This window comes from Microcaecilia unicolor, chromosome 1 (assembly GCF_901765095.1).
Source record: "Microcaecilia unicolor chromosome 1, aMicUni1.1, whole genome shotgun sequence".
NCBI lineage: Eukaryota > Metazoa > Chordata > Amphibia > Gymnophiona > Siphonopidae > Microcaecilia > Microcaecilia unicolor.
The window spans coordinates 113,515,274-113,540,945 of NC_044031.1; positions in this window are offsets into that span (position 1 = coordinate 113,515,274).

Consider the following 25,672-nt stretch of genomic DNA (forward strand, 5'->3'; position numbering starts at 1 on the left):
GATAAGAACCATCATTTTGTTTCTCAATTTCTATACCAAGATAGTATGACACATTACCAAGTTCTTTTATCTCAACATTGTGGTTTAAACACTTTACAATGTCCTTGTACTCTTGCTCACTTTTGCTTGCAATGAGCAGATCATCAACAAAAGCTAAAATGTATGCATATTGTCCATTTGTGCACCTAGTGTACAAGCATTTATCTGCTTCACCTTGCTTAAATCCTAAATTTGTCAATATTTCATGCAATTTTTCATTCCAACATTTTTCACTTTGCTTTAATCCATAAAGACCTTTGTTTAATTTACACACTAGCTGTCTTTGTTTTGTATTTATGAAACCTGTTGGTTGTTCCATGTACAAGTCCTCAGTTATATCTCCGTGAAGAAATGCTGTTTTCACATCAATGTGTTTGACTTGCATGCCTTTTGAGACTGCAATGCTCAGAAGTGTTCTTATTGTCGTGTGTTTCACTACAGGTGCGAACACTTCATCAAAATCTTCTCCATATTTTTGAAGATATCCCTTTGCCACTAATCTGGCTTTATACCTTTCCACTTTTCCTTGTGCATTCCTTTTTAACTTGAATACCCATTTGCATCCTATAGCTTTCTTGCCAGGAGGTAATTTTGTAAGAATCCAAGTATTATTTTTATCCAATGCATCAATTTCTTCTTGTGCAGCTTTATGCCATTCAGCAGCTTCTTCTGCTGGCATTTTCTCAATCTCATCCCATGTTAAGGGCTCTTGAGCTTCTGCTGACTTTGTTAGGTAAGACAGTCTTGGGGGTGGAACACCTTTGTTTTCCCTGGATGAGCGTCTGACAACAGGTTGGTCTGACCTTTCCGCATCCTCTAAATCTGAGAGTCCTTCTCCAATTGATTCCCCTTCTCCAACTGTACTGTCTTCTTCAATGATCCTTTCTGTGTCTGCTTCCTCTGCCTGTTCCTCGTTAGATACAGATGAGTTGCTTTCAGACATCTGCCTTGGTATGGCATTTATATACACTGGCATGTCTATTATGGTTCTAGTTTCATATTCTGGATGATAAGGCTCATCTGGGATAATCCAGCCTTTATCAACCCTTTTGTTTTCATCAAAATATGTAACATGTCTTATGCCAACAATGCCAGTTTTCAGATTCAAAATTCTATATCCTTTGTGTCCTGGAGCATAGCCAACTAAAATGCCCCTTTCTGTTGTTGAATCCAGCTTATGCCTTCTTTGCTTTGGTACATGAGCATATGCTGTACTTCCAAATGTTCTTATGTGTGACAGGTTTGGCTTCCTACCATGCCATGTCTCATGTGGTGTGCGCTCAGCGCCTTTAGTTGGCATTCTGTTTTGTAGGTACACTGCTGTGAGAATGGCTTCCCCCCATAGTCTTTTAGGGAGATTGCTATCTGACAGCATACATCTGGTCATTTCCACAAGTGACCTAAATTTTCTCTCTGCAACAGAATTTTGCTCTGGTGTATAAGCTACTGTTGTGATATGCTGAATGCCTTCTTGTTCTAGAAATGTGCGCATGCTTTGTGAAGTGAACTCACCACCATTGTCGGTCTGAAGAACCTTTGGTTTTCTTTCAAATTTATTGCTCACCATGGCTACGTATTTCTTCAGCATGTCTGTGACTTGACTTTTCTCTTTCAGCAAATAGGCCACACAATATCTAGAGAAATCATCCAAGAATATTAGCACAAATCTGTTATTTCCCAATGATGGGATATTAAACGGTCCACATAAGTCACTGTGTATTAAGTCCAGCACTTTATTACTCCTATTTCCTGTGTATGCAGGAAATGAGGGTCTCACACCTTTTTGAGTAACACAGTCTATGCATTTCTCCATTTTACCAGCATCTGCACTTATCTGAATGCCGGTGGCCAGTTGCTTACTGTAAAGATCCTGGATCACCTTACAATCACGATGTCCCAGGCGGCGATGCCAGATTTCCAGACTACATTTACCATCATTCTTCCTTACTTGCGCCATATGTGAGGCTTCACCTGAAATGCTCAGTTTATAAACATCATTATGCATAAAAGCTTCAGCATACACTTCATCATTTTTAGAGATTGTGCACTTACTGTTTTCAAAATGAATCACAAATCCCTTCTTATCTAATGTAGATACACTAAGCATATTGCAAACTGCTTGGGGAATATACAAGACATCACTTACAGGAATTTCTTTAACTTCATTAGACACTTTGCATTTTAAGAATCCAATACCTTTTGCTTGGATCTTAGCAGTCCCTGCGTTTGCAGTTTTAAGAATACCTTCCTCTGGACACATTTCCTGAAAGAAATCCTTACAATTGGTTAAATGGCATGTGCTCCCCGAATCCAAAATCCAAGTACTTTCATTTGAATTATTATTTACCATAGTCAAAGATTTTTCTGCCATTAGAAAGCCCTTGTGTTTATCTTTGTCCTTCATACATTTCCTGGTTTGAAAATTCTTTAGTTCCATTGGCTTAGGTGAGCTAGAGGGAGTGTTTTGTGTTTCCTTACACCATTTAGATACATGTCCCTCCTTTCCACATGAGTAGCAAATCAGCTTGCCCTTGGGTGGAGTTTTCTCATAGCTCCGCCTTCCTCTGTTCTTTGCCAAGAAATTTGTTTCATTTCTCTCTGACTGACTTTGAGAACACATCTCCTCAGAATCATTTATTATGCATTCCTGCCTTAGTTTTGATGTTGTCTGTTCAAAAGATTGCCCTTCAATGGCCTCATTTACAGACCTAAAAACATCAAACTTCTTTGATAGTGAGGTAAAAAGAAATGCTCTTTTCAATGCATCACACATGGGAATTCCAGAAAGTTCTAACTTTTGAAATGAAGACATAAGATGCATAATGTGATCATTACATTTACTTTTATCCCTTAATTTGGTTTCATTCAACTCTGCCAACCAAATTGGTTGCTGCTTTGCATATGTAGTTGCATACATAGTTCTCAGTTTATATAAAATGTCCTTTGGTGTATCTTTTCCCTCCACTAATATGGCTTGTTTCTCTGAGAGAGCTTCCAAAAGCATGCACTTCACATAATAGTTTGCATTGTCCCATTCAGCCATATTTTCAGCTGTTCTGTCTTGGTCTAAGCATATATTTAATCCTTTTGCTCGAAGGAGACATATGAATCTTAGTTCCCACTGCTGATAATTAAACTCAGTTAATCTAGGCACCTTGAGAGAATAGAAAAATGGTGAATTTCTTCCCTCAGCCATTTTCTTAGCCTTCTGTCTGCTGTGTGGGGGGAGAGAGAGACAGACTGAATCTTTCCTTTAAAACTTAAGAGAAAAATGTGGCCTTTTTTTTTTTGCCTGGTAATATTTCTCTTCTTTTTCAATTCCTGAGCCCTGGGCCCATAACCCTTTTGTTGGATTATTTGTAGTAAATAATTAGCAGATTTTAGTACACACAGCTTCAGCTTTAGAAATGTTAATTTCTTTCTTCATCTCTCTCTCATTCACCCCTGAATAATTCACTGCTGAGTCACTTTAAAGTTGAAGTAACAAAACATCTGTTTACTCACAGTTTGTAGTTAGATTATAATCAGACAGGCTTATATATACATATTACTATACATTTGTATTATCAGCTCCTTCCATGTGCTTAGATGGTAATGGATGCTCACACCACCATAGATCCTCTCAGGTTAGGAGAGATCATGAGCTCCATGTGCTCCATGTGCTGCATGTGCTGCATCTAACCCCCACAGGAAGTTACATAGCTGTGTGACCTCTCTAAGTAATTCACATCAGAGGTCACAGAGTAATCACAGAGAAATAATAGGTGACAGGCAATGCATGTAAAATACAATTACATTCCAACACTTTTAACATCACCACAATACATTTTAATAGACAGTACAAGGGGTAAGCAGTGGTGTAACATATAGACAGATAAGATAAAGTAACAGGAGATAAACGTGGCTAATTTAAGGAAAAATTGCACACGGAGTCACAAAGGGCTAGATTCAGTAAATGGCACCTTAAAATTTTTGTGCAAATGCCCGCATCTAAATTTACATATGGAGCACCTTTATTCTGTAATTATACACATAACTCAAAGCCATGCCCCCTTTTTTGGCCCGTTTGTAAATTTTAGATGTGTGGGAGCAAAAGAGCCTTACAGAAAGGCACTATGCATAAACCTGACTTTATGGTTAACAGACTTATGCCAATGTCAGGCTTGTGCTCAACAGGCCTCAGGCTTATGGAACATTGCTGACAAATCAAGGCTGAAGAAAGGCAAAAATAACTTCATCAACAACCTTGTTTACTGACAGCCAGATGCACTAACTCCACGGAAAGAGCCCTTCCTTTACTGATCCCTAAGCGAATTGGTAAAAAACGGGCATGCATGAAGGAAATCGCATGCAAATGAGCTGCTCGCTGTTAGCTCATTTGCACGCGATTTCCTTTCTAAGGAGGGGAAGCCAGTCGGCCAGCCGAGAATGCGCAGAGCAGCCAATCATTATGCTGGCTGCTCTGCGCATGCCAAAGAAGGCTTCACACATGTCACTCTCAAAAAAAAAAAAAGGACGTCCCTGACGAACACTTAGGATGTTTTTTTTTGTTCAGGTTTTGTGATGGGCGTCCTTTTTGCATGTGTTTTTCTTACGTGCCCAAGATGACCACCGCTGGGGAGAATCGGGGATCGGGACTTGCGAGGGCGTCCAAATCAAAACTATTTGGACATCCCTTTCAATTATGATTGGCTGAGAGAGATCTGGAGGGGCATAATCGAAAGGGACGTCCAAATAGTTTTGATTTGGACGTCCTCGCACGTCCTGATCCCTGATTCTCTCTGGCGGTGGTCATTTCAGGCATGTAAGAAAAACACGTCCAAAAAGGACGCCTATCACAAAATCTGAAGAAAAAATATCTCCAAGTGTTCGTCAGGGATGTCCTTTTTTTTTTTTTTGAGTGAAGGACGTCCAAGTGTTAGCACTTGAAAGGATGTCTCTGATGAGCACTTTGATGTTTTTTTTCTTCCGATTTTTGCGATGGGTGTCCTCCTCTGCATGGGTCCCGCTCACAGCAGCCCCAATGAGAGATGCAGACCTCCTGTTAGGTTTTCCACGGTGCATGGGGTCGGAAACGATAGTGCATTGCATCGTATTCACATTATAATAGTAATTAGCTCATTTGCATTCTGTTTTCGTTAGCTGCTACCGTGACAGGAAAATGGCTAAGGGAACCCTTTTGTGCATGTCCCGGTTTACTACTTGCGCACTAAACTGGCTAGAACCAGTTTAAAAACCACATTGTTGGCTCGTTAAGTTTAGTGCATCTGGCCCTGAGATTGGGACCCCATGGTCAGAAGAAATCAGCTTACAGCATCCAAGACCCTGTTGTTTTGTCCCTCAAGCCATAACAATAGAAAACACCAGACTAGTTGTCTTAGTCAGCATGGCACTAAACCAGAGGGAAGGATATAAGAAGCCTTTCCTAGGCTTAATAATGGCTGCTTGGTGTCTTGTGAAGTTAACGAGAGAGCTGCTATTAGCCTGGCCCGAGCCAACCACATAATGAAGGATCATTAATGATGGCATCACCTGTTCTGCTTGCTCTTGCCCACTGGAGAAGAGCTCCAGCCTGCTGACTGACCAAGACACCTGGTCTGCTGACTGACCATCCAGGGAGAAAGAGAGAGAGAGAGACCATCTGCTGTCCCAGCTGTGGTGCCTGCTTCCTTCAAAGAAGTTTGACAACCTCCTGTGTACCTCTGTCTCCAGAGTTTGTGAGTGGGAGAGCCTTCTCCATCTGTCAGATTGAACTTTTCTTTCTTTTCACAGTGCTTTGGGGAGTCAGGTGTGCTAATAAGATTCAGAACTAGGTAATGTGTGCGTTCTCTACACTGCCTTGGCAGGTACATAAATTTCATACTTTTACTATCATTTTGGGTAATTTCACATAAGTGCATTGTCTCTGATTTATATTACTTTATTGATGCCAAAATATATAATAAACCAGCTTTTCTATTTTTCTTATAACATCTGAGCCTTGTGTCTTATTCTTTCAGTGTTATTTTTGGGCTTGTGATGAATGTTGGATCTGTAGTAGGGAATTCTGTGATCCATCTAATTTCAGAGTGCTAACATATCAATATCTGTCACTTTGTACTTTCCCTCTTTGCCTGTGGCCAGGTAATTGTGTTTTAGACCCACAGACGCAAATGCCGCTCCTAACTTCATGCATGTAACACTCAATTAAATCTAATTAGTGCCAACAATTGTTAAAAAGCCAATTATTGGCACTAATTGGCTCATTATCCTATTAAATTGTGCACGCAAATCGGGACCACGACTAAGTTTGTGCACTCAATTTTTGGTGACCTTTATAGAATCGGGGAAAAAGTGAACATGCCGAAAACAAGTCCTGTGTGACTAGCGAGTTAGTTAATTCTTACATTAAAGGCTTTGGAGAAGAGCCAGGCTTTTACCTGGTTCTTGAAGTAGATAGCCTTGTATTAGGTGTTTCTAGTTTCCAACTATAACTTACCGGTAAACTGAGAACAGAGTTCCATGTGAACTCTGTTTTGTTGGCATGGAAAGGATGGTTTTCTATCTATCCCCTTCACTCTTGAGGAGAGACCAGTAGTAGTAATAGAGAGGCATAAATTGGCTCCACTGCCTCAGATACCCAATATTTCACTGGAAAAGAAGGGTATCTGTGGCAGCAAAGGAGATGTGGAGCTACCCTGAAAGGTGTCAACTGAAAGTAAAAGGTATTGCACAGGATTCTGATAAGGAAGTAATGAATCCCAGGCAGCAGGAAAGAAATCACTTTGGATGGAGGAGTTATCTTCACTAAAAAAAAAAACCCCATGTAGACCCCCGAAGAACCTCTAAGGGATATTGGGATTTCATGGCAAAGTTGGTCAAAGAATCACAGAGACTGGTATTTAAGTTCTGCTCACTAGAGTGGTTTCTACTCCAGAGACCTCAAACTCAGTTTTCAAATATTATTGTACCACTTGAATATGTAATGCTGTATGCCCAGGTCTTGAACTTGGGCCAGATTTATTCCCAGCCAATAAACTGAAAAAAAAAATAAGTACTCTTTTCAGAAGTTGGAAGCCTGGATCCAGCCACCATGCTCACATTTCCTGCCAACATGTTGTGGCTTTTGAAAACTGACACTTGTTTGAAAGGTCTAAGAGATAATGGGCCTGTAGAGCAGTTTATTCATGACATGGAATTTTTTATTGTGGTTAGCTTGTAGCTTGATTTTATAAACTTTTAGCATTTCAAAGGAAAGTGATATTGAATACTTAGAAGAGCATAGCCACCACTGTTTTTTTCTGATTCAGTGTCAATCACTAATAAGTATTCTGGAATCAGTGATTACAGTTTTCATACCTGCTATGTTCTTACTGTAAATTCATGCTGTATTTCGTTGTGCTTACAACATGTACCTTTATCTGCAACTATAATGTGATAAAATCTATTGTTCAAATTCTAGTTATATCTATATATCCCCCCCCCCCCTGTAAATATAAAACAGGTTGAGGGCACTCAGATTCTGTTTATAAATTGCTCAGCAGAGACCTGTAGTGACTCTACCGGTAATAGAATACTCTTCCTTCTAGAACAGAGGGTGACTATCCTGCCTGTGACTGACAATGGTAAGAGGACAACCTTTGGAGGGAAATTGTGTTGATAAAAATTCCAAGTCCAATGGGAGTAACCTTGTCTCTGGCTCATTCTCCTCAGCCACTGTACCACTACTGCAAGGGGAGAGGCTTGGCTTTTATCTCCCACTGCACCTGGAGCAAGGAGGAGCAGGGTACACTTAACAGAGCCCGCAAAAAGTTGCTATATTCGCACCATATTAAACTTATAACCAGAGGAGGATTACAAGAGAAACAGGACATAGAACCTCATTGGGGAAAGGACCATCTCTTTGTACCTGAAGGCTCAGAGAGCCCTATTATAAGAAAAGGAGTTAGACAGAATGTTCATAAAGAAACCTACTAAAGCCTGTAAGTGTTTGAGCTACTTTATTATAATTCTGACTGTATATAGTTAATGCTGAAGCTGTCCCATGTTTTCAGTATCATCCAAGTTTAAACATTTTGGTTCAGAACTGCACTTTCTGGCTTAGAGAGCAAAGTGAGTGGATTACAGTTCTGTTTGGCTTCCCAACTCTTGCTGGTCCCTCTCAAAAATGGTCCAAAATTAGTAAACGTAACCCGTCCTGGTGCTCACTGGGCAAGAAAGGGTATATATGTTAGGCTAGAGAATTTAGTGTTTTTGAAGCTCTCTCCATATACTCTCTTCCTGAATTCTGTCAGCATCTAGGATTACCAACTAATGTTAAGCCAGTTGTAATTGTTTCAGATATAGCTGAGGCATGCTGTACACTTTTGGCATTATGAGGAAATTGTTTTATTAACAGTATAATCTGTGATAGCAATTAATCCAGTATGGCAGAATGTACTACACAGTTTTTCACACCACATGATTACAGTTATTTGGTGTACCTAGTTTTTTGCATACTGTGAAGAATAGTTATTGTAACATATGTAGCAAAATGACTTGTTCTAATCAATTTGAAATATGTTGGAAGAAAATCATGTCTTTTAATTTTCATTTGCATGAATAGCTATGTAATACATTAGAATTTGGAAGACAGTTATTTAGAGCTTAGGACACTGCACAGTGGAAGAATCTGTCTGGTGTAGACTAGCCTCAAACTGGTTTCCCATGGGTTGGAAAGCATTGGTTTTTCAGGAGGAGCTATTAAGCCTCCTTGGAATTTGGCTCCACCCAGCCCATTCCTAGCTGTGTCTTGTAATCTTAGTTACAGTGTTCTGACTGGCCGAGCAGTAGCTGTCCCTGGGTGGGCATTTCTCCCACATCTCTGGGCTTGTTCTCCTGTTCCTGTCCTGTTCTGAGGCTCTGACTTCAGTTCCAGTTTTTTTTTTGCCTTTCTGATGCCTCAAGATTCTAACATCTTGTCAGGTGTCTTGGTTCATGTGATCCTTCTTTGCCCTTTTGTGTTGGGTGCATGTCTTGAGGGTACAGTGATATTAAAACTTACCTTGGGCAGTTCTTGTTCTCGTCAAGTATTCAGGTCTCGGAAGTCCATGTCTGGTAGTTACCTGCAGCTATGGACTCTGTGACAGAATCAGTTTTGAAACTTAATATATTGTTTGACAAAATATGGCTTGGTCAAGCAGTCTGAATAACACTTCTGCATCTAGTGATAACAGCTGGTACTGAAAAGGTAGTGCAGATCTATTGATATCTTGTTGAACTTCTGCCATAGATTTTTTTTAAACATTATTTTAATTAAAACTTTTGTTAGACTTGAGGAGCCATCCTAAAAACTTAGAAACCAGGCACTTAGGCCTCTCTCACCATGCCTGCCCTCCCCCCCCCCCAACCTAAGGTTTCGCGCAATTTTTTTGAGGGCCTCAGTTACTCTGTGTCTATAGGGAAAGAAAGCAACAGCACACAGTGCTAGGAGAAGCAATTGGCCTCCCTCCAACTCTCTACCCCTCAAAAAAACACAGACAGCTGCATTCTGATGACACCTGCATGCCACTCTCACCTAATTTTGCTGTCTCTCTCTTCCCCTCCAAAAGTCCCAAACCCTAGCAAGTCACTCATCCTTACCCAGCCAATTACCCTGTAACCTCCGCCTCCCATACACATTAACAGTCAGATATCTCTCACCTCCTCCCCACCCTACCCACCTCCCAGGTACCCTGTCAGCCAGTTATCCTTCATCTCCTTACCACCTTCTAGGGCTCCTCACAGTAAATCGGCAGTCCCATCTCCCACGGACTCCCTCAACAAATTACTTTGCACTCCTCTCTTTCTGTCCCAGCCATTTAGTCAGCCAGCAGCTGCTGAAGCAAGAAAGGCCCAGAGGTAGGCAAGTGGTTAGGATACTTTACTTATCATTCAGTGGTAGCCAGTTCGAAACACTTCACTAGCACATATCACCCTGAGCTGTTCACCTCCCCTTCTTGCATTTTGTACCTCCCTACCTAGGGAAAGAGGTTTCCCCATTCTAAGAGACATTACTATGCAGGGAAGGAAGTAGGCTTGTGGTTAGAACACTTGACCTATCATTCAGGGATGGTCAGTTCAAATTTCAGCACTAGTTCCTATCACCTAGAATCATTCACCTTACCCTGCCCAGCCCAGGAACAGCTGACTAATGCAATCAGGAACATAACTTGTGCATAGTACCCTGCTTACGTTTTGTACTTACATCTCTGGGGAAAGAGGCCTGAGCATTAGAATTTGCAGTCAATTGCTCCCAGGTCCTCCTGTACTTCAGGTATGCCTTTTCCTGTGGCCTGAGAGGATAAAATAGTGCTTTTGCTTGGTGAGAAATAGCCTGGCCAAGAGCAAGGTGTCCTGGGCAGAGAAATTTTGGCTGCTGACATCTGGAGGCCATTTTTCTCACTGTCCCCATTCATAACGTCGTCATTACATCATTACACGCTGATGTCAAACCAGCACTGAAAGATCAATGTCGATATTTTAGTGATTCTATTTAGAGCGTGGAAATTTAGGCAGGTTCTATAAAGGATACAGAAAATGCCGCTAGGTGTAATTCTGTAAACGGTGTGCAGCTTTTATAGAATTATGCTTAGCAGCTATTTTTCCCATGCTGATTTTTTGACGCTATTAATAGAATCTGGCCCTTAGGGTGTCATTTTACTTTTCTTCCAATGAATCTAAAGTGCTTTCTTTTGAGTAACTGTGTTGGGACTTGAAATGAAATATCTTTTAAACTTACTGGAGGAAACGTTACGTGAGTTCTGCGTGAACGTAACCAATGTGTTTATCTTTTGGAAGATGTTTTTTTAAACAGTTGCTCTGATTATTAGCCTGATGATGTTTCTATAGGGTAAATAAAACTAATTTTACCCAGTTGCCTCATGTTTGATAAATATGAAATAATTATAAGCTCACAGCCTTCTGGATACTTGCCCAGACTGCATAAATATTTGCAAAATTGTGCAGAGATTTATGTAATTTACACAGGTTTCCAAATGAGAGCTGCTAATTAGCTATTAAATGGTTCAGTTATGCTAAAATTAGAGCACTAAAGATTACGATGCATTTAGCCAGTAGCCATCAGAAAATGTAGAATGCATTTTTAAAGAGGAAAATTAATTATAAATGAAGCTTATAATATTTCTAGCTATAGTTGTCATTGGCATTCTTCTTTATTACAAGGTTCATTCTCTATCTCTTTTGTAGTCATAAATAATTAACAAATATGTCCATGGATGGTCTGAAAAAGAATTAAAAACTTATTTGAAATTGTGAACTTTTTGATTAATATTTGTCATGGTAACATTTTTGTAAAACCATTGCATTTTTTGCAGGCAAAGAGGTAGTTATACAAGGGTAGGGTTGAAAGTGTAAAGGTCCTGGATTTTCACAAGCATTTCCTTAAAGGACAAACTAATGCCAGTTAATTCTCATGTTCATAGATATGTGTTAGAAACACATTCAACCACAGTGTGGTCTACAGTATTAAACCACACCATCTGGTGATCACTAGATGCCAGATGATCACCCACTACAACATGAGAAACACTCTCCCCACTCGTAAGCACTAAGTCTAGTATGACCCCATCCTGCATGAATTCCGTTACCAACTGTTGGACTAGTTCTCCCTGTAGGGAATCCAGGATCTCCCTGCTTCTAAAAGACCCCACAATAGGGATACCCCAATCAACATCTGGCATATTAAAATCACCTGTTAGTAGTACTTCCCCTTTCACAGCTATATTTTGAATGTCTTCAATTAAATCTCTGTCCGTTTCTTCTGTCTATGAAGGAAGCCTGTATATCACACAAATGTAAATACATTTTCCATACCCTCTTTCCAGATTGACCCACAGTGCCTCTTCCTTACCCTGTAGGTCCTGCAATAGTGTGGCTTTAATATTATCTTTAACATATAATTCTACTCCCCCTCCCTTTCTGTCTACTCTGTCTTTCCTGTACAGAGTATAGCATGATATGACTATATCCTAGTCATGCTTCTCTGTGAACCATTTCTCTGTGACCACTACTAAATACAAAATCAGCCTCTTCCATCACAGCTGCTAGATTTAAAACCTTATTTCCCATACCATGGGCATTAGTATATACTGCTTTCCAGACCTTGTCCCTTTTCCCCATTGTGTAGAGGTATTTAATGCTTAACTTTCCAGGGTGCTTTGATCACCTAGTCCCAATGATTTTCTAGCTTCAACAGAACCAGGACTAGGTTTGCGAAAAATTCTGATGGAAATCATTCAGGGCCTGCAAAGTGATTGGAGCATTCAGCATATTTCTACAAGTATCTTGTTACTTTTGTCCTTTGGACCTGACTAACAGGTATAGTTATCAATGTGAGCTATTTTTAATGCGTTATTTAACCACTGACATGCTATTTTAACACAGGTCTCCTATTATGCAGTGAAACCTAGTTACTGATAAGTGGGGTTAACAGTAAAATAACACATTTTGCATGTGTGTGGGCTACTCACAGAGAGTAGGTGTGTTTTGCGCTAATTGGTTAGCACAACTACATTACTGCTCAGTAACCAATTAGCATGTGAGTCCTTACTGCTTAGAAAATAGGTATAGTTAAGTGCTCATGTGCTAATTGCCACATGCTAATGAGAAAATGAGTCCATGGCCATTATTGGCAACATAGGAAAATCGGTCATTTCCCAGAAGCCAGGCTAGGATGGAACAAAGAACAAATTTAAGGCATGCAACGCTGCATTGGACTTTTTTTTAATTGCTTTGCCATCCCTGTTCTGCTATAAGAGAAAAACGCAGCTGAAGTTAATGCGGCTTTTCCCTCTACCTTTAGATTTTCTTCTTTTTAAAATTTTTTTAACCAAATAAAGTGACTGTCTCGCGCGACACTGCAGAACTCTTCCCTCGAAGGGGTGCAGGCCAACCTTTTAAAATCACCAGAGCACTGCTCAGGGAAGGCTCGGGGAGGGATGTAGGAGGAGGGACCTGGCCACCTGAATTTACACTCCTGAGGTGATAGAAAACCCCCACGGGCTTCAGCCTCTGCCAGCTTAACGATCCTAGTGCACACAGAGTAAGAAAAGTATATACCTGATAAGAAGCCAAAGTCAGAAAAATAGAGGCTGAAAGGCTCTGCACATCTTTCATCTGCTGGAGACTGAGATTACTGAAAATATCTGGGGCTGTGCTGGCCTCTCATTGGCTCTTGCAAGAAATCAGTGTTCTCAGTCTCCACCTGCTGGAAGGCGTACACAACCCATCAGTTCTGCTGGGCCAGTCTGGCGGGACAATAAGGAATAACAGTTCAGCAATTTAATGTTTGAGCTCTGTAAGGACTCTAGGGTAAATACTAGCTGGCTCTGGTGATAGTTGTTCTTTAGCTTGTCAATTTGATCTATTAATTCTTACAGACTTTGGGGTCCTTTTACTAAGGTGCGCTGAAAAATGGCTTGCAGTAGTGTAGGTGCGGGTTTTGGGCGCGCACCAATCCATTTTTCAGCGCACCTGTAAAAAAAGGCCTTTTAAAAATTTTTGCCGAAAATGGATGTGCGGCAAAATGAAAATTTCTGCGCATCCATTTTGGGTCTGAGACCTTACCGCCAGCCATTGACCTAGCGATAAAGTCTCACGTGGTAACTGGGCGGTAATGACCTATGTGTGCCAAATGCCACTTGGTGCGTGTAGCTGACGCATGCCAGAAAATAAAAAAAATATTTTGGGGGCACGCATAGTGGACATGCGCCAAAAATGAATGTCGTGCTGTAAATCCATTTTGGCACACGTTGGGAGTGCGTAGACGGTTATGCAGCTTAGTAAAAGGGCCCCTATGAGTGATGTGCTTTAGTTCCTCTGAATTATCAATGTCTCTTTTGTGGGTATGGCCCCAACATCTTCATCCATAAAGACTAAGGCAAAGAAATCATCTAGTTTTTCTGCTATTATTGCATCCTCCCTGAGCACTTCTTTTAGCCCTAGGTCATTTACTTAAGGTTTTATCATTAGTTCTTGCCTCTACAGTAACCTTTTCAAACTTTTACATCTAACTTGCCAGTCTTTGTGATCACTCGTATCAGTAACCTTTTCAAACTTTTTCTTGGCCCTGCCTTATTATCTTTTTACATCTAACTTGCCAGTCTTTGAGATCACTTGTATTTTCTGCATTAGGGTCTGATCTCCATCTTCTAGAGGATGCCCTTTTGTCTTTCATTACCTCACCATTAAACCATGCTAGCCATCATTTGCCCTTTTTTCAACCATTTTAATACATTGTTTTGTTATTGTTATTGCTAATTTATTTATGTTCCGCCTTTTTACCAAGGCTGAGTACATAAAAACATTCACAGTATAGGGAAGTTAAATAATATTATGACACTAGTAAAAGAGGCCCGTTTCAGAGCAAATGAAACGGGCGCTAGCAAGGTGTTCGTCGCCAACACCCCTCCCTCCCTCTTCCCTGGCCAACCCCTTTGTTATTCTTCCATTGCTCCGCCCCCAACGTCATGAGGTTTGACGCGAGGGTGGGGCCCGGAGCGATTTCCCACCCCCCCGCCTCCCTCCCTGCCAACCCCTTCGTTGTTCTGCCATTGCTCCGCCCTCGAGGGCGGGGCCCGGAGCGATTTTGGTGGCTTTACCACCACGGACCTTTGAACCTTTTTGAAGGAAGTCAGGGCTTGGCTTCACTGACGTCAGTGTCCTCAGAACGTTGAGGGTGAGTTTTATTATAGTAGATGTGCTGTGAAGTAACATCGCCTTAAGTTTTGTCCAGGTATGTTGTGATTAGTGGTCTTAACTCTCCTGTGGTCTATTTTCTGTATTAATTCTTCTTCTCCTTTTCCCATGATGTGGGCTGTAGTGGTTTCTTGAAACAGTGCTTTGAATGTACTTGTTTGAAAATTATTAATTTAAAAAAGAAACATGCATGTTAAAAATCATCAATATAAGTAATAACATACATTACAATAATACTAAAACACAGTGTCACTAAAAACACATGCTGCATTATCTATTTTGGCATCCTTAATAAAATAATGATATATATATGCTTATCTATAAGTCACCACCCTATTTTCCCACTTAGTTTCAGTGTCCCTGGGTTGACCTGCATATAATTCGCCCCTTCCTTCCCAGCCAAACTGGTTCTAGCGTCTCCCTATCCTCTCCATGGTCTACCCCTCTCCCATCACAGCAGCTACAAGTATAGCATTCCCCTTCCCTTCCCCATGCCAGTGCTTTCAAAGATACCTTCTTCTTGAAGCTGTACTCCAGTTTCAGTGCCACTATGTGGCATTCTTCTATAGACCTGTGCTCAGGCATGCTGCCGGGTCGCACCCTCTGAAGAAGAGCTTCCTTATGTGTGTAAAGCCTGTTCAAGATCTTAAAAGTTATGGTCTCAATTCTGCAATTTGGGCACCGATAAAAATTAGCACTAAGCACTATTCTATAAACAGCACTCAAGAGTTGGGCACTTTTTATAAAATAGCATTTGGCGCTAGGCTCCATGCCCATTTTTAGGTACGAGAATTTACACCAACTGAAACCCATGTAAATTCTCATGGCTAAATTAGGCATGGATCCCCCAAGTTCTATGCTATTACTGCTTATCATTTCTGTAGCATAACTAGACTTACGCAGCACTGTACATTAAATATGTAAGAGACAGTCTCTGCTTGACAGAGCTTACAATCTAATCAAGATAGACAAACAGGACAAATAATGGATAAGGGAATTACTTACAGACATGAGTACTGAACAAGTGAATAGGAGTTAGGAATTAAATACAGCCTCAAAAAGGTGTGCTTTTAACCTAGATTTGAATATGACCAGAGATTGAACTTGACGTACTGACTCAGGAAGTCTATTTCAGGCATAAGGTGCAGCAAGATAAAAGGAGCGGAGTCTGGAGTTGGCAGTGGAGGGGAAGGGTACAGATAAGAGAGATTTACCCGATGAGTGGAGTTCCCGGGGAGGAGTGTAGGGAGAGATAAGAGTGGAGAGGTAGTAAGGAGCTGCAGAATGGATGCATTTATAAATCAATAAGAGGAGTTTGAACTGTAAGCGGAAACGGATAGGGAGCCAATGAAGTGACTTGAGTAGAGGGCTAATATGAGCGTAGCGACACTGGCGGAATATAAGTCGTGCAATAGAATTTTTAATGGATTGAAGGGAAGAGAGATGACTTAGTGGGTGAGAAGCAAGTTGCAGTAGTCTAAGTGTGAGGTGATGAGTGTAGATAAGAGTTTTGGTAGTGTGCTCAGAAAGGAAGGGACAAATTTTGGTGATATTATAGAGAAAGAAACAACAACTTGTTTCTTTCTCTATAATAAACTTTTAGCAGTTTGTTGAATATGTGCAGAGATAGCGAGAGAGGAGTCAAAGAGGACCCCAAGGTTAGGAGCTAATGAGACAGCGAGGATGAGAGTGTTATCTACAGAGATGGAGAATGGGGGAAGAGGAGAGGTGGGTTTAGGGGAGAAGATAAGAAGCTGAATCTTGGCTATGTTTAGTTTCAGATGGCAGTGAGATATCTAGGCAGCAATGTCAGACAGGCAGGCTGAGATGTGGGCCTGGTTTCCTGTTGAAATTTATGGTGTGGAGAGGTAGATCTGGGAGGCATCAGCATAAAGGTGATACTGAAAACCATGGAAGGAGATCAGAGTACCCAGGGAATAAGTATAGATGGAGAAAAGAAGAGGTTCCAAGACAGAGCCCTGAGGTACACCAACTGAGAGTGGGATATAAGTAGAGGAGGATCCACCAGAGCAGTGTATGAAGGACTAGGTGGTGATCAACAGTGTCAAAAGTTGCAGGTAAATTGAGAAGGATGAGGATAAAATAGAGACCTTTGGATCTGGCCAGGAGCAGGTCATTGGATACTTTAGCAAGGGCTGTTTAAGTTGAATGTATAGGGTGAAAACCAGATTGAAGTGGATCAAGAATAGCTTGAGATGAAAGAAAGTCAAGACAACAGCGATGAACAGCATGTTCAAGCAATTTTATAACACTGTTTGCAAATTCCAGGAATGCGGCTGATCTGCCCGTGACCCTCCCATGGCCACACCCCTTTTCAGATCAAAGTGTAAAATTTTCACATGGATCTTGGTGCCTAAAGAGGTGCGTTCAAATTTTAATTAATGCCAATTAGCACTGATACTTGATTCTTAGCACCTAATTAGTGGCACCAATTGGCTGATCAATTAAATTACACATGTACATTGGGTGCATTCTCAAGTTTGCACTCTCAGTTTCAAGTGACGTATATAGAATTAGGGTGTAGGCTCTTAAATTTAGGCTTGTCTTTCACTTGCATGGATTTAGGACCCAATTTAGGTACCAAGAGTTAGATTCTTAATATGGTGCCAAAAAAGCGCTATTCTATAAGCCGTGCTTAAAGATAGGCACGGCTTATAGAGTAGTGGTTATGCCTGGGAATCATGCCCCTCTCGGTAGCCACTGCTGTTGCACATAGGAGTCTAGTGAAACTAGGGGGGGGGGGGTCTTTTACTAAAGCTTAGCTTGAGTTATCTGCAGCAAGACCCATTTTATTCCTATGGGCTCTGCTGCAGATAACTCGAGCTAAGCTTTAGTAAAAGACTCCCTAGGAGCATAAATTTAGGAATTAAGCCCTGGTAAGTTTTCCGAGAGGACCTGAATCTCTTAGGAGCTTAAACCCTTTGAATATCAGCCTCTAAGATTGTTTTTTTCTCAGACAAAAATAGAAAAAGGCTTTAGTAAGCAGGCCGTAAGATTAAGTGAGCGGTGTCTTGAACTAAAACCAGGCTGGAATCAAAGGGTAAATTAGTTATCTTACATTGTATGAGGCCGCATCCAAATACAGAATGTAATTTTCAGGCGTAAACTTTTAGAAGGCATCAAAAGAATTAGAAAAACTTCAGCGAAGGCCAATGAACTGAAAGGATGGAGTGGTTATCATATGACTTAAGAGCCGTTTGGTCTAAGAAGGGACATGATTGCTTTGTAGAAACACTTTACAGCAGTGCCTCCCAAATCTGATCCTGGAGGCACCCCAGCCGGTCAGGTTTTCAGTATGTCCACAATGAATATTCATGAGATAGATTTGCATGCAGTGGAGGTAGTGCATGCAAATCACTCTCATGAATATTCATTGTGGTTATCCTGAAAACCTGACCAGGACCAGGTTTGGGAACCACTGCTATACAGAGTTGTTCAAGGATTGTGTTGCTGGGAAACTGTTTACCCATAGATGTTAACAGAACCAATAGCACCCAGATGAGGATGATGTATATTGTAGCACCTTGATCTTTCTGAGGGATTAAAAATAAACAAAAGTTTTACCCAGAAAATATGTTTCCAGAATAAGAGTCCTGGCTGTTTGTTTAAGTGGAGGTAATGGTATCTTTCTGCATGTGCACAGCTTTTATTTAAAAATATAAAAGAAGAAACAACATATTAAAAAAACTAAGGAGACTTGTGAATAAGATTTGAAGTGAATGCAATATAGCCAAGAAATAAGCAAGTTGATATAGTTCAGGAACTAATTAGTAGTGCTATTTTAAACACACACATACTGTTTGTACAGAGTTCTAAATGCACATATACTTTTGTCTCATTTTAGACATTATCCAAAGCAACACTTCACCACTGTGGCAGACACCCCTGAAAATATTCGCCTGAAGCAGCAAAGTGAATTGCAAAGCCAGGTATGTAATCAGTATTTATATAAAAAGCCTTAGTAAATTAGGCCTTTATGGTATAATCAGGGACAAGATTATATTGTGGGATCACTGGTACTGATTTTAGAGGAGATGACATTCTTCCTTTTCTTAAATTAGATATCCCTCCTCTGTATACAATATAGCTTCTGTCTCACCTTTCCTCAATCTTCCTACTTGGTTGACAGGAGGAGATCATGCAAACCTGTATCTGCCTTCTTTACCTGGTCTTGAAGTAGCTTGAGTGACTAAAAACCTAGTTCAGCATAAATATACCAATTCCCCGAACGAAGCCCCATGGTGAAACGGGAAGCCTGTTAAGATTTATCAAGATGAATGCTCAAAGAGATAAATGAGATTGAATGCTGGACAGTGCACATGCTTTCGAGGAAAAAAGAAAAAACAAAAAAATGACTTAGGAAAATAAAGTTACTAGGTAGGGTATGTAGGTTTTTGACCAATGATTATCCTTGTCTGTTGAGACCACAGTTTCTCACATTAGATAAAAGTCTGCAGTCTCTGAGGTCTTTTCCTCCATTTTAGAAATTTAATGCATGGTTTTGTTGAGCACTTCTTTCATTCAATAATGTTTGTTCAGTCTGAAAAGTGGCAATTGAATTACTTTGTTCACTTTCAGGCTTATTTTCGAAAGAGAAGGATGCCCATCTTTTGACACAAATCGGAAGATGGGCGTCCTTCTCACAGGGTCTTCCAAATCGGTATAATCGAAAGCCGATTTTGGACGTCCCCAACTGCTTTCCATCGCAGGGACGGCCAAAGTTCACGGGGGCGTGTTGGAGGTGTAGTGAAGGCGGGACTTGGGCGTGTCTAACACATGGACGTCCTTGACCCATAATGGAAAAAAAAAGGGCATCCCTGACGAGCACTTGGACGACTTTACCTGGTCCTGTTTTTCTTACGACCAGGGCACAAAAAGATGCCCAAACTGACCAGATGACCACCAGAGATAATCGGGGATGACCTCCCCTTACTCCCCCAGTGGTCACTAACCCCCTCCCACCCTCAACAAAATCCTTAAAAATATTTTGTGCCAGCCTCTATGCCAGCCTCAGATGTCATACTCAGGCCCATCACAGCAGTATGCAGGTCCCTGGTGCAGTTTTAGTGGGTGCAGTGCACTTCAGGCAGGTGGACCCAGGCCCATCCCCCCCTACCTGTTACATTTGTGGTGGTAAATGTGAGCCCTCCAAAACCCACCAGAAACCCACTGTACCCACATCTAGGTGCCCCCCTTCACCCGTAAGGGCTATGGTAGTGGTGTACAGTTGTGGGTAGTGGGTTTGGGGGGGGGGGGGTAGCTCAGCACACAAGGTAAGGGAGCTATGTACCTGGGAACAACTTATGAAGTCCACTGCAGTGCCCCCTAGGTTTCCCAGTTGGTGTCCTGGCATGTGAAGGGGACCAGTGCACTACGAATGTTGGCTCCTCCCGCGATCAAAGGGCTTGTATTTGGTTGTTTCTGAGATGGGTGTCCTTGGTTTCCGTTATCGCCAAAAATCAGAAACGACCAAGTCTAAGGACGACCATCTCCAAGGACGACCTAAATTTCAAGATTTGGGTGTCCCCAACCGTATTGTCGAAACGAAAGATGGACGTTCATCTTGTTTCGATAATATGGGTTTCCCTGCCCCTCCATCAGGACGTTTTGCGAGGACGTCCTCAGCAAAACTTGGGCGTCCCTTTCGATTATGCCCCTCCACGTGTCAACTTTGAGAAAGTTCTTGATGAGGGAAGCTTTTGGGGTTACTTCTGGCGAGGTTTCTCTTCAGTAATGGTGGCACTGATCAGATTTCCAGGTGAATCAGTGACGACAAAAGGAAAATCCTCTGGCTCAGCTACGAGTGACTGACAGTCTTTTAATACTTCTCTGAGTGATATGACTATATAACATGTGAAGCTGTACACAGAGTCTCAGTGAAGGGGAATCCACAGTTAGGTGGCAATGTTAAATTTTGACTTTTGCTACTGTCTATTTAGAATTTTATGGCATTTGGGATTTATCACTGTTGCAATATAATTGGCTTCCAGGGTTTAAAATATGAAGGTTTTCCTGAATGAGTTGTAGGTCAGATGGAAACATAGCAAAATGATAGTTTGGTGATTATTTCTGATTACTGGCTGATAGTTCTGAAAGAGGTTGAAAACTTCCAGATGGGTAGCCTTGTTGTTCTGGATCTCTCCTGATTCCATTAGCTGATTTCTATTGTATTTAGCTGCTTCTCAATTGTATTACTTTTTCTACTTTGGACCTGTTTATGCTGATGAATCCTATGTATTGTTTCCACCTCCTTCATGCAGTATCTCCCCTCTCTCTGATGGTCCTATTGAGCCATTTTGTGAGTATTAAAGGACATGTCTCTTAACCTGGAAGAAGCACAGTATACTGGAGTATAGCTTATAGTGTAAAACCATTTTGTTCTTCAGTATAAAGTGTCTCATATTATTCTTTATATCAGGGCTGTGGAGTTGGTACACTGAACCTTTGACCCCTCTATTTTTCTGCTGTCTGACTTGAACTCAGACTGCAGCTTCGACTCCATCTCTTACTGATATTTTTTGTTCTGGATCTAAAGTACTGGTAAATATAACTTTAGATCCAGGCAAAAGATATATATATGTACCATATTATAATGTTGTAAGTTTGTATTTTGAAGCTGGAGTTGGAATCGGTACATTTTTACCAACTCAACCTAAAATTGCTTCCAACTCCACAGCCCTACTTTGTATAGTAATTTTTGACTAATTCACTGCGTTTCACAGCTGCCAGTAGGTTAAATCGCTTGTTCGTGGCTATCCAGTCATTTTCAGCAACAGATAATCAATTATCTATCTATATAAAGCAGATGTGTGTTTGTTTGTTTATCCATTGCCGAACTCCTCCGGCCCCAGAAGAGCTATGACCACCAAACCCGGCGTGCAGATTCTACCCGCTGTTGCCGAGGTTATTGTATAATTTGAAGTGATTCGGTTCACGAGGGCACTCGGGAGGGGGAGCAATACCTCCATCCATTAAGGGGCCCTTTTACTAAGCCATGCAAGCATCTACGCACGCCCAATGTGCACCAAAATGGAGTTACTGCCTGGCTACCACATGGCTCTTGCAGTGATTTCATTTTTGGCGCATGTCTGATACGTGCAGCCAAAAATGTTTTTTTAAATTTTTGGACGTGTGTATTGGATGCACGCCAAGTGACATTTGACGCGCGTAGGTCATTGCTGCCCGGTTACCGCGTGAGACCTTACCTCTAGGTCAATGGCTGGTGGTAAGGTCGCAGACCCAAAATGGACGCATGGCAATTTTGATTTTGCCGCACGCCCATTTTCGTCAAAAATTTTAAAAAGCCATTTTTTTTACAGGCGCGCTGAAAAACAGATCGGCGTGCTCCCAAAACCCGCGCCTTCACTACTGCAAGTCATTTTTCAGCGCACCTTATAGTAAAAGGACCCCTAAATGAATAGGCTGCAGGTTGGAAAATTCTTTCTTGCTGTTGCTAAGCAACAAACCGCTTGGGACAGGGTGAGGGCTCAGAGACTGGTGGGGAGAAATACGGGTGGCAGCTATGCAGTTGCCCCTCTCTCATTCTCTAATACCCTCTTCCCTAACAATTTCAGTACATGCTCACCCCATGCTTGGAATAAACTCCCTGAGCCCATACGCCAGGCCCCCCTCCCTGCCCATCTTCAAATCCTTGCTCAAAGCCCACCTCTTCAATGTCGCCTTCGGCACCTAACCACTACACCTCTATTCAGGAAATCTTGACTGCCCCAACTTGACATTTCGTCCTTTAGATTGTAAGCTCCTTCGAGCAGGGACTGTCCTTCTTTGTTAAACTGTACAGCGCTGCGTAACCCTAGTAGCGCTCTAGAAATGTTAAGTAGTAGTAGTAGTAGATGTTCAGAGACTGGTGTGAACCGGGTAGGGAGAAAGTATTGTGGTTAGGCTGTGAAGTGTGTATGAGTGCATGAATTCAATACCCCCTCCCAAGTCCATGAGATGAGACAGACTACTAAGTGACAAACTGAGGGGTTGGGAGACTGTGACAGAGACCACTTGGGACAGGGTGTGTCCCTCTCTCATTCTCTAATACCCTCTTCTCTAACAATTTTAGTACTAGGGGGGTTGTCTGCTGGGAAAAAGATAGAGAGAAAGTAATGGGGTCAGACTGGGAAAAGTGTGTGTGTGCATGAATTCACTACCCTGCCAGGGGAATGCTCCTCAAAAAGGGAGGGAAACTGAATTTCACTATGCCCTTGAAAAGAAAGCTGTGTTTTGACAGGAAAATGGTGAAAGTCAAATGGCAGGCACTTGCTAGATTGAAAGACACAACTAATAAAGAAAATCAACCTAAACAAATTGATCGGAAAAGAAAAGTTAGTGCTAGGTAGGGATCCAGTCTCCACATTTTCTGATTTAAGGGACATTTTCTGATTTAAGGGAGTATTAAACTCAATGTCATTGTCACCCTTTCTCACACATCCCTCATCAAAACACCCCAGTCACACTCAGCCATTCTCACCCTCCCCCCACTCACTCTCACCCATTCAAATACAGCACTCAGCAAAACACCCCAATCATACACACCCCAGAAAAGCACACGCCCACTCACCCTCACCCCTCAGTACCACACCCCACTGACACTCACCTGTTCTCATACACCCCAGAGTAGCACACCTCCATGCACACTTACCCCTCAGCATACTTATACAGTGTTATTACACACAAATAAACCTTGCTTTTCTCATTTACGAAGTACTAACCTATCATTGAGCAACGCCAGCGGGGACAGCTAGTCTCCATTGAAAATGACCAGTTAGCACTGAATTCAAATGTGACTAACTTGTGGGTGTTCCAGTGGTGGAGTTGGGTTTAGTGCCAATATTCAGCCTCTCATTGAAAAACTTAGCTGCTTAAATTGGGCATAAATAGCAGTACTATCTAAGTGGCTTGGCTTATGCAGTGAGGGGTTGAATATTGATGTAATCGACTATGTGTTAGCTGGCTCCAAAAACCCCTGGATATTCAGTGCCGAAACCCGGACAGGGCCCGGCATTCAATATCCGGGAATAACGCTGGCGGTGGTCAGCAAAATGCTCACCCGCCACTGGCTGAATATTGGCCAGATGGTGTTTTATTTTGTACAATATGTTATTCCTCAGAACTTATTGAGCCTTAATGTCTTCCCAGTTAAGCAATGGAAGGGTGGAGGGGCACCATTGTTGGGCTGTGCTTAGGGCATCAGTTGGCCTTAATCCGGCCCTGCCGGCAAAGAAAGCAGATTGACTCTGTTGCATGAGAGTGCTTATGCTCAGGGCTATTAACTGTGAGCATTAGATTGCTAAAATTTAGGTTCTGCCATCTCAGAAGAAAGACGGCAGTGAGTACCCAGTGAGGAGAGGTGGTTGCAGTGGTTTTTACTAGCAGGTCCAGGAAAAAAAATTGCTGTGGGGAGAAGGCAGGAGGAAAGAGACTTATGGGCCTGGACAGCAAGGGTGTTACAAGAGAGAGAGAGAGAGAGAGAGAGAGAGAGAGAGAGAGAGAGAGAGAGAGAGAGAGAGAGAGAGAGAGAGAGAGAGAGAGAGACTTGTAGCAGCAGGCAGGACCTGGACAGCAGAGATGTTGAGGAAAACAAAGCAATGGCAGCTGATGGGACCTGGACGGCAAGGAGACATGGAGATTATGGGAGGAAGAGAGAGAGTTCTGGCAACTGACAGGCCATAGAGAAAGTTCTGGCAGCTGGCAGGGCTTGAAAAAGCACTGGCAAAAGGAGACCATATGCACATTTACATATTTTTGAGAAATAAAATCTCAAAGTTTAAGTTCATTCTTTAAATAGTAACATAGTAACATAGTAGATGCTGGCAGAAAAAGACCTGCACGGTCCATCCAGTCTGCCCAACAAGATAAACTCACATGTGCTACTTTTTGTGTATACCTTACCTTGATTTGTACCTGTCCTTTTCAGGGCACAGACCGTATAAGTCTGCCCAGCACTATCCCCGCCTCCCAACCACCAGCCCCGCCTCCCACCACCGGTTCTGGCACAGACCGTATAAGTCTGCCAAGCACTATCCCCGCCTCCAAACCACCAGTGCTGCCTCCCACCACCGGCTCTGGCACACACTGTATAAGTCTGCCCAGCACCATCAAATAAGAACACAAGCAGGAAAACAAACCTCTACACCAAAAGAATCCAGCAGGAGAAAGTAGAGGCTGATCAGAAGGATGAATCCAACACTAGAGATGTAATAAAAACCTACTTTTATTGATGCAAATGTTCAGAGACCCGACACGGTCCGTGTTTCGGCGTATCACAATGCCTACATCAGGGGTCAAAAACAAATCATCCGATAGAACATGTAGATATACTATGAATATAGAACTGAAGGACTGCAATTCTATCAGGCTACTTGAGAATCATACACAGCTGAACCAACACTGGCAAACTCAGCGAGGTCCGCTTGTGCGGTGTTGGTTCAGCTGTGTATGATTCTTGAATAGGCTGATAGAACTGCAGTCCTTTGGTTCTATATTCATAGTATATATACGCTGAAACACGGACCGTGTCGGGTCTCTGAACATTTGCATCAATAAAAGTAGGTTTTTATTACATCTCCAGTGCTGGATTTGTTTTTCTGCTCAGCCTCTACTTTCTCCTGCTGCATTCTTTAAATAAATAAGGCATGGCTCCAGATCAGTGGGTGCTTGTGAACCCCTGGTATTCTCTCCTGAACTTCCTTGATTCAGAAGCTGAAAGCTCCATGCTGCAGATTGGCAGGGGAAGCCAGAGAGGAAAAGAGGATTTGTATTTCTTAGGCTACTACTCTCCCCTCCTTCTTCAGTCTGTTGGCTGGCTAAGGAGTGTCTAACCAGTGGGCTTCGGTGGGAAACATTTATAATTATGTATGTTCTTCTGTGAGCTGTATAGAACTAGGGA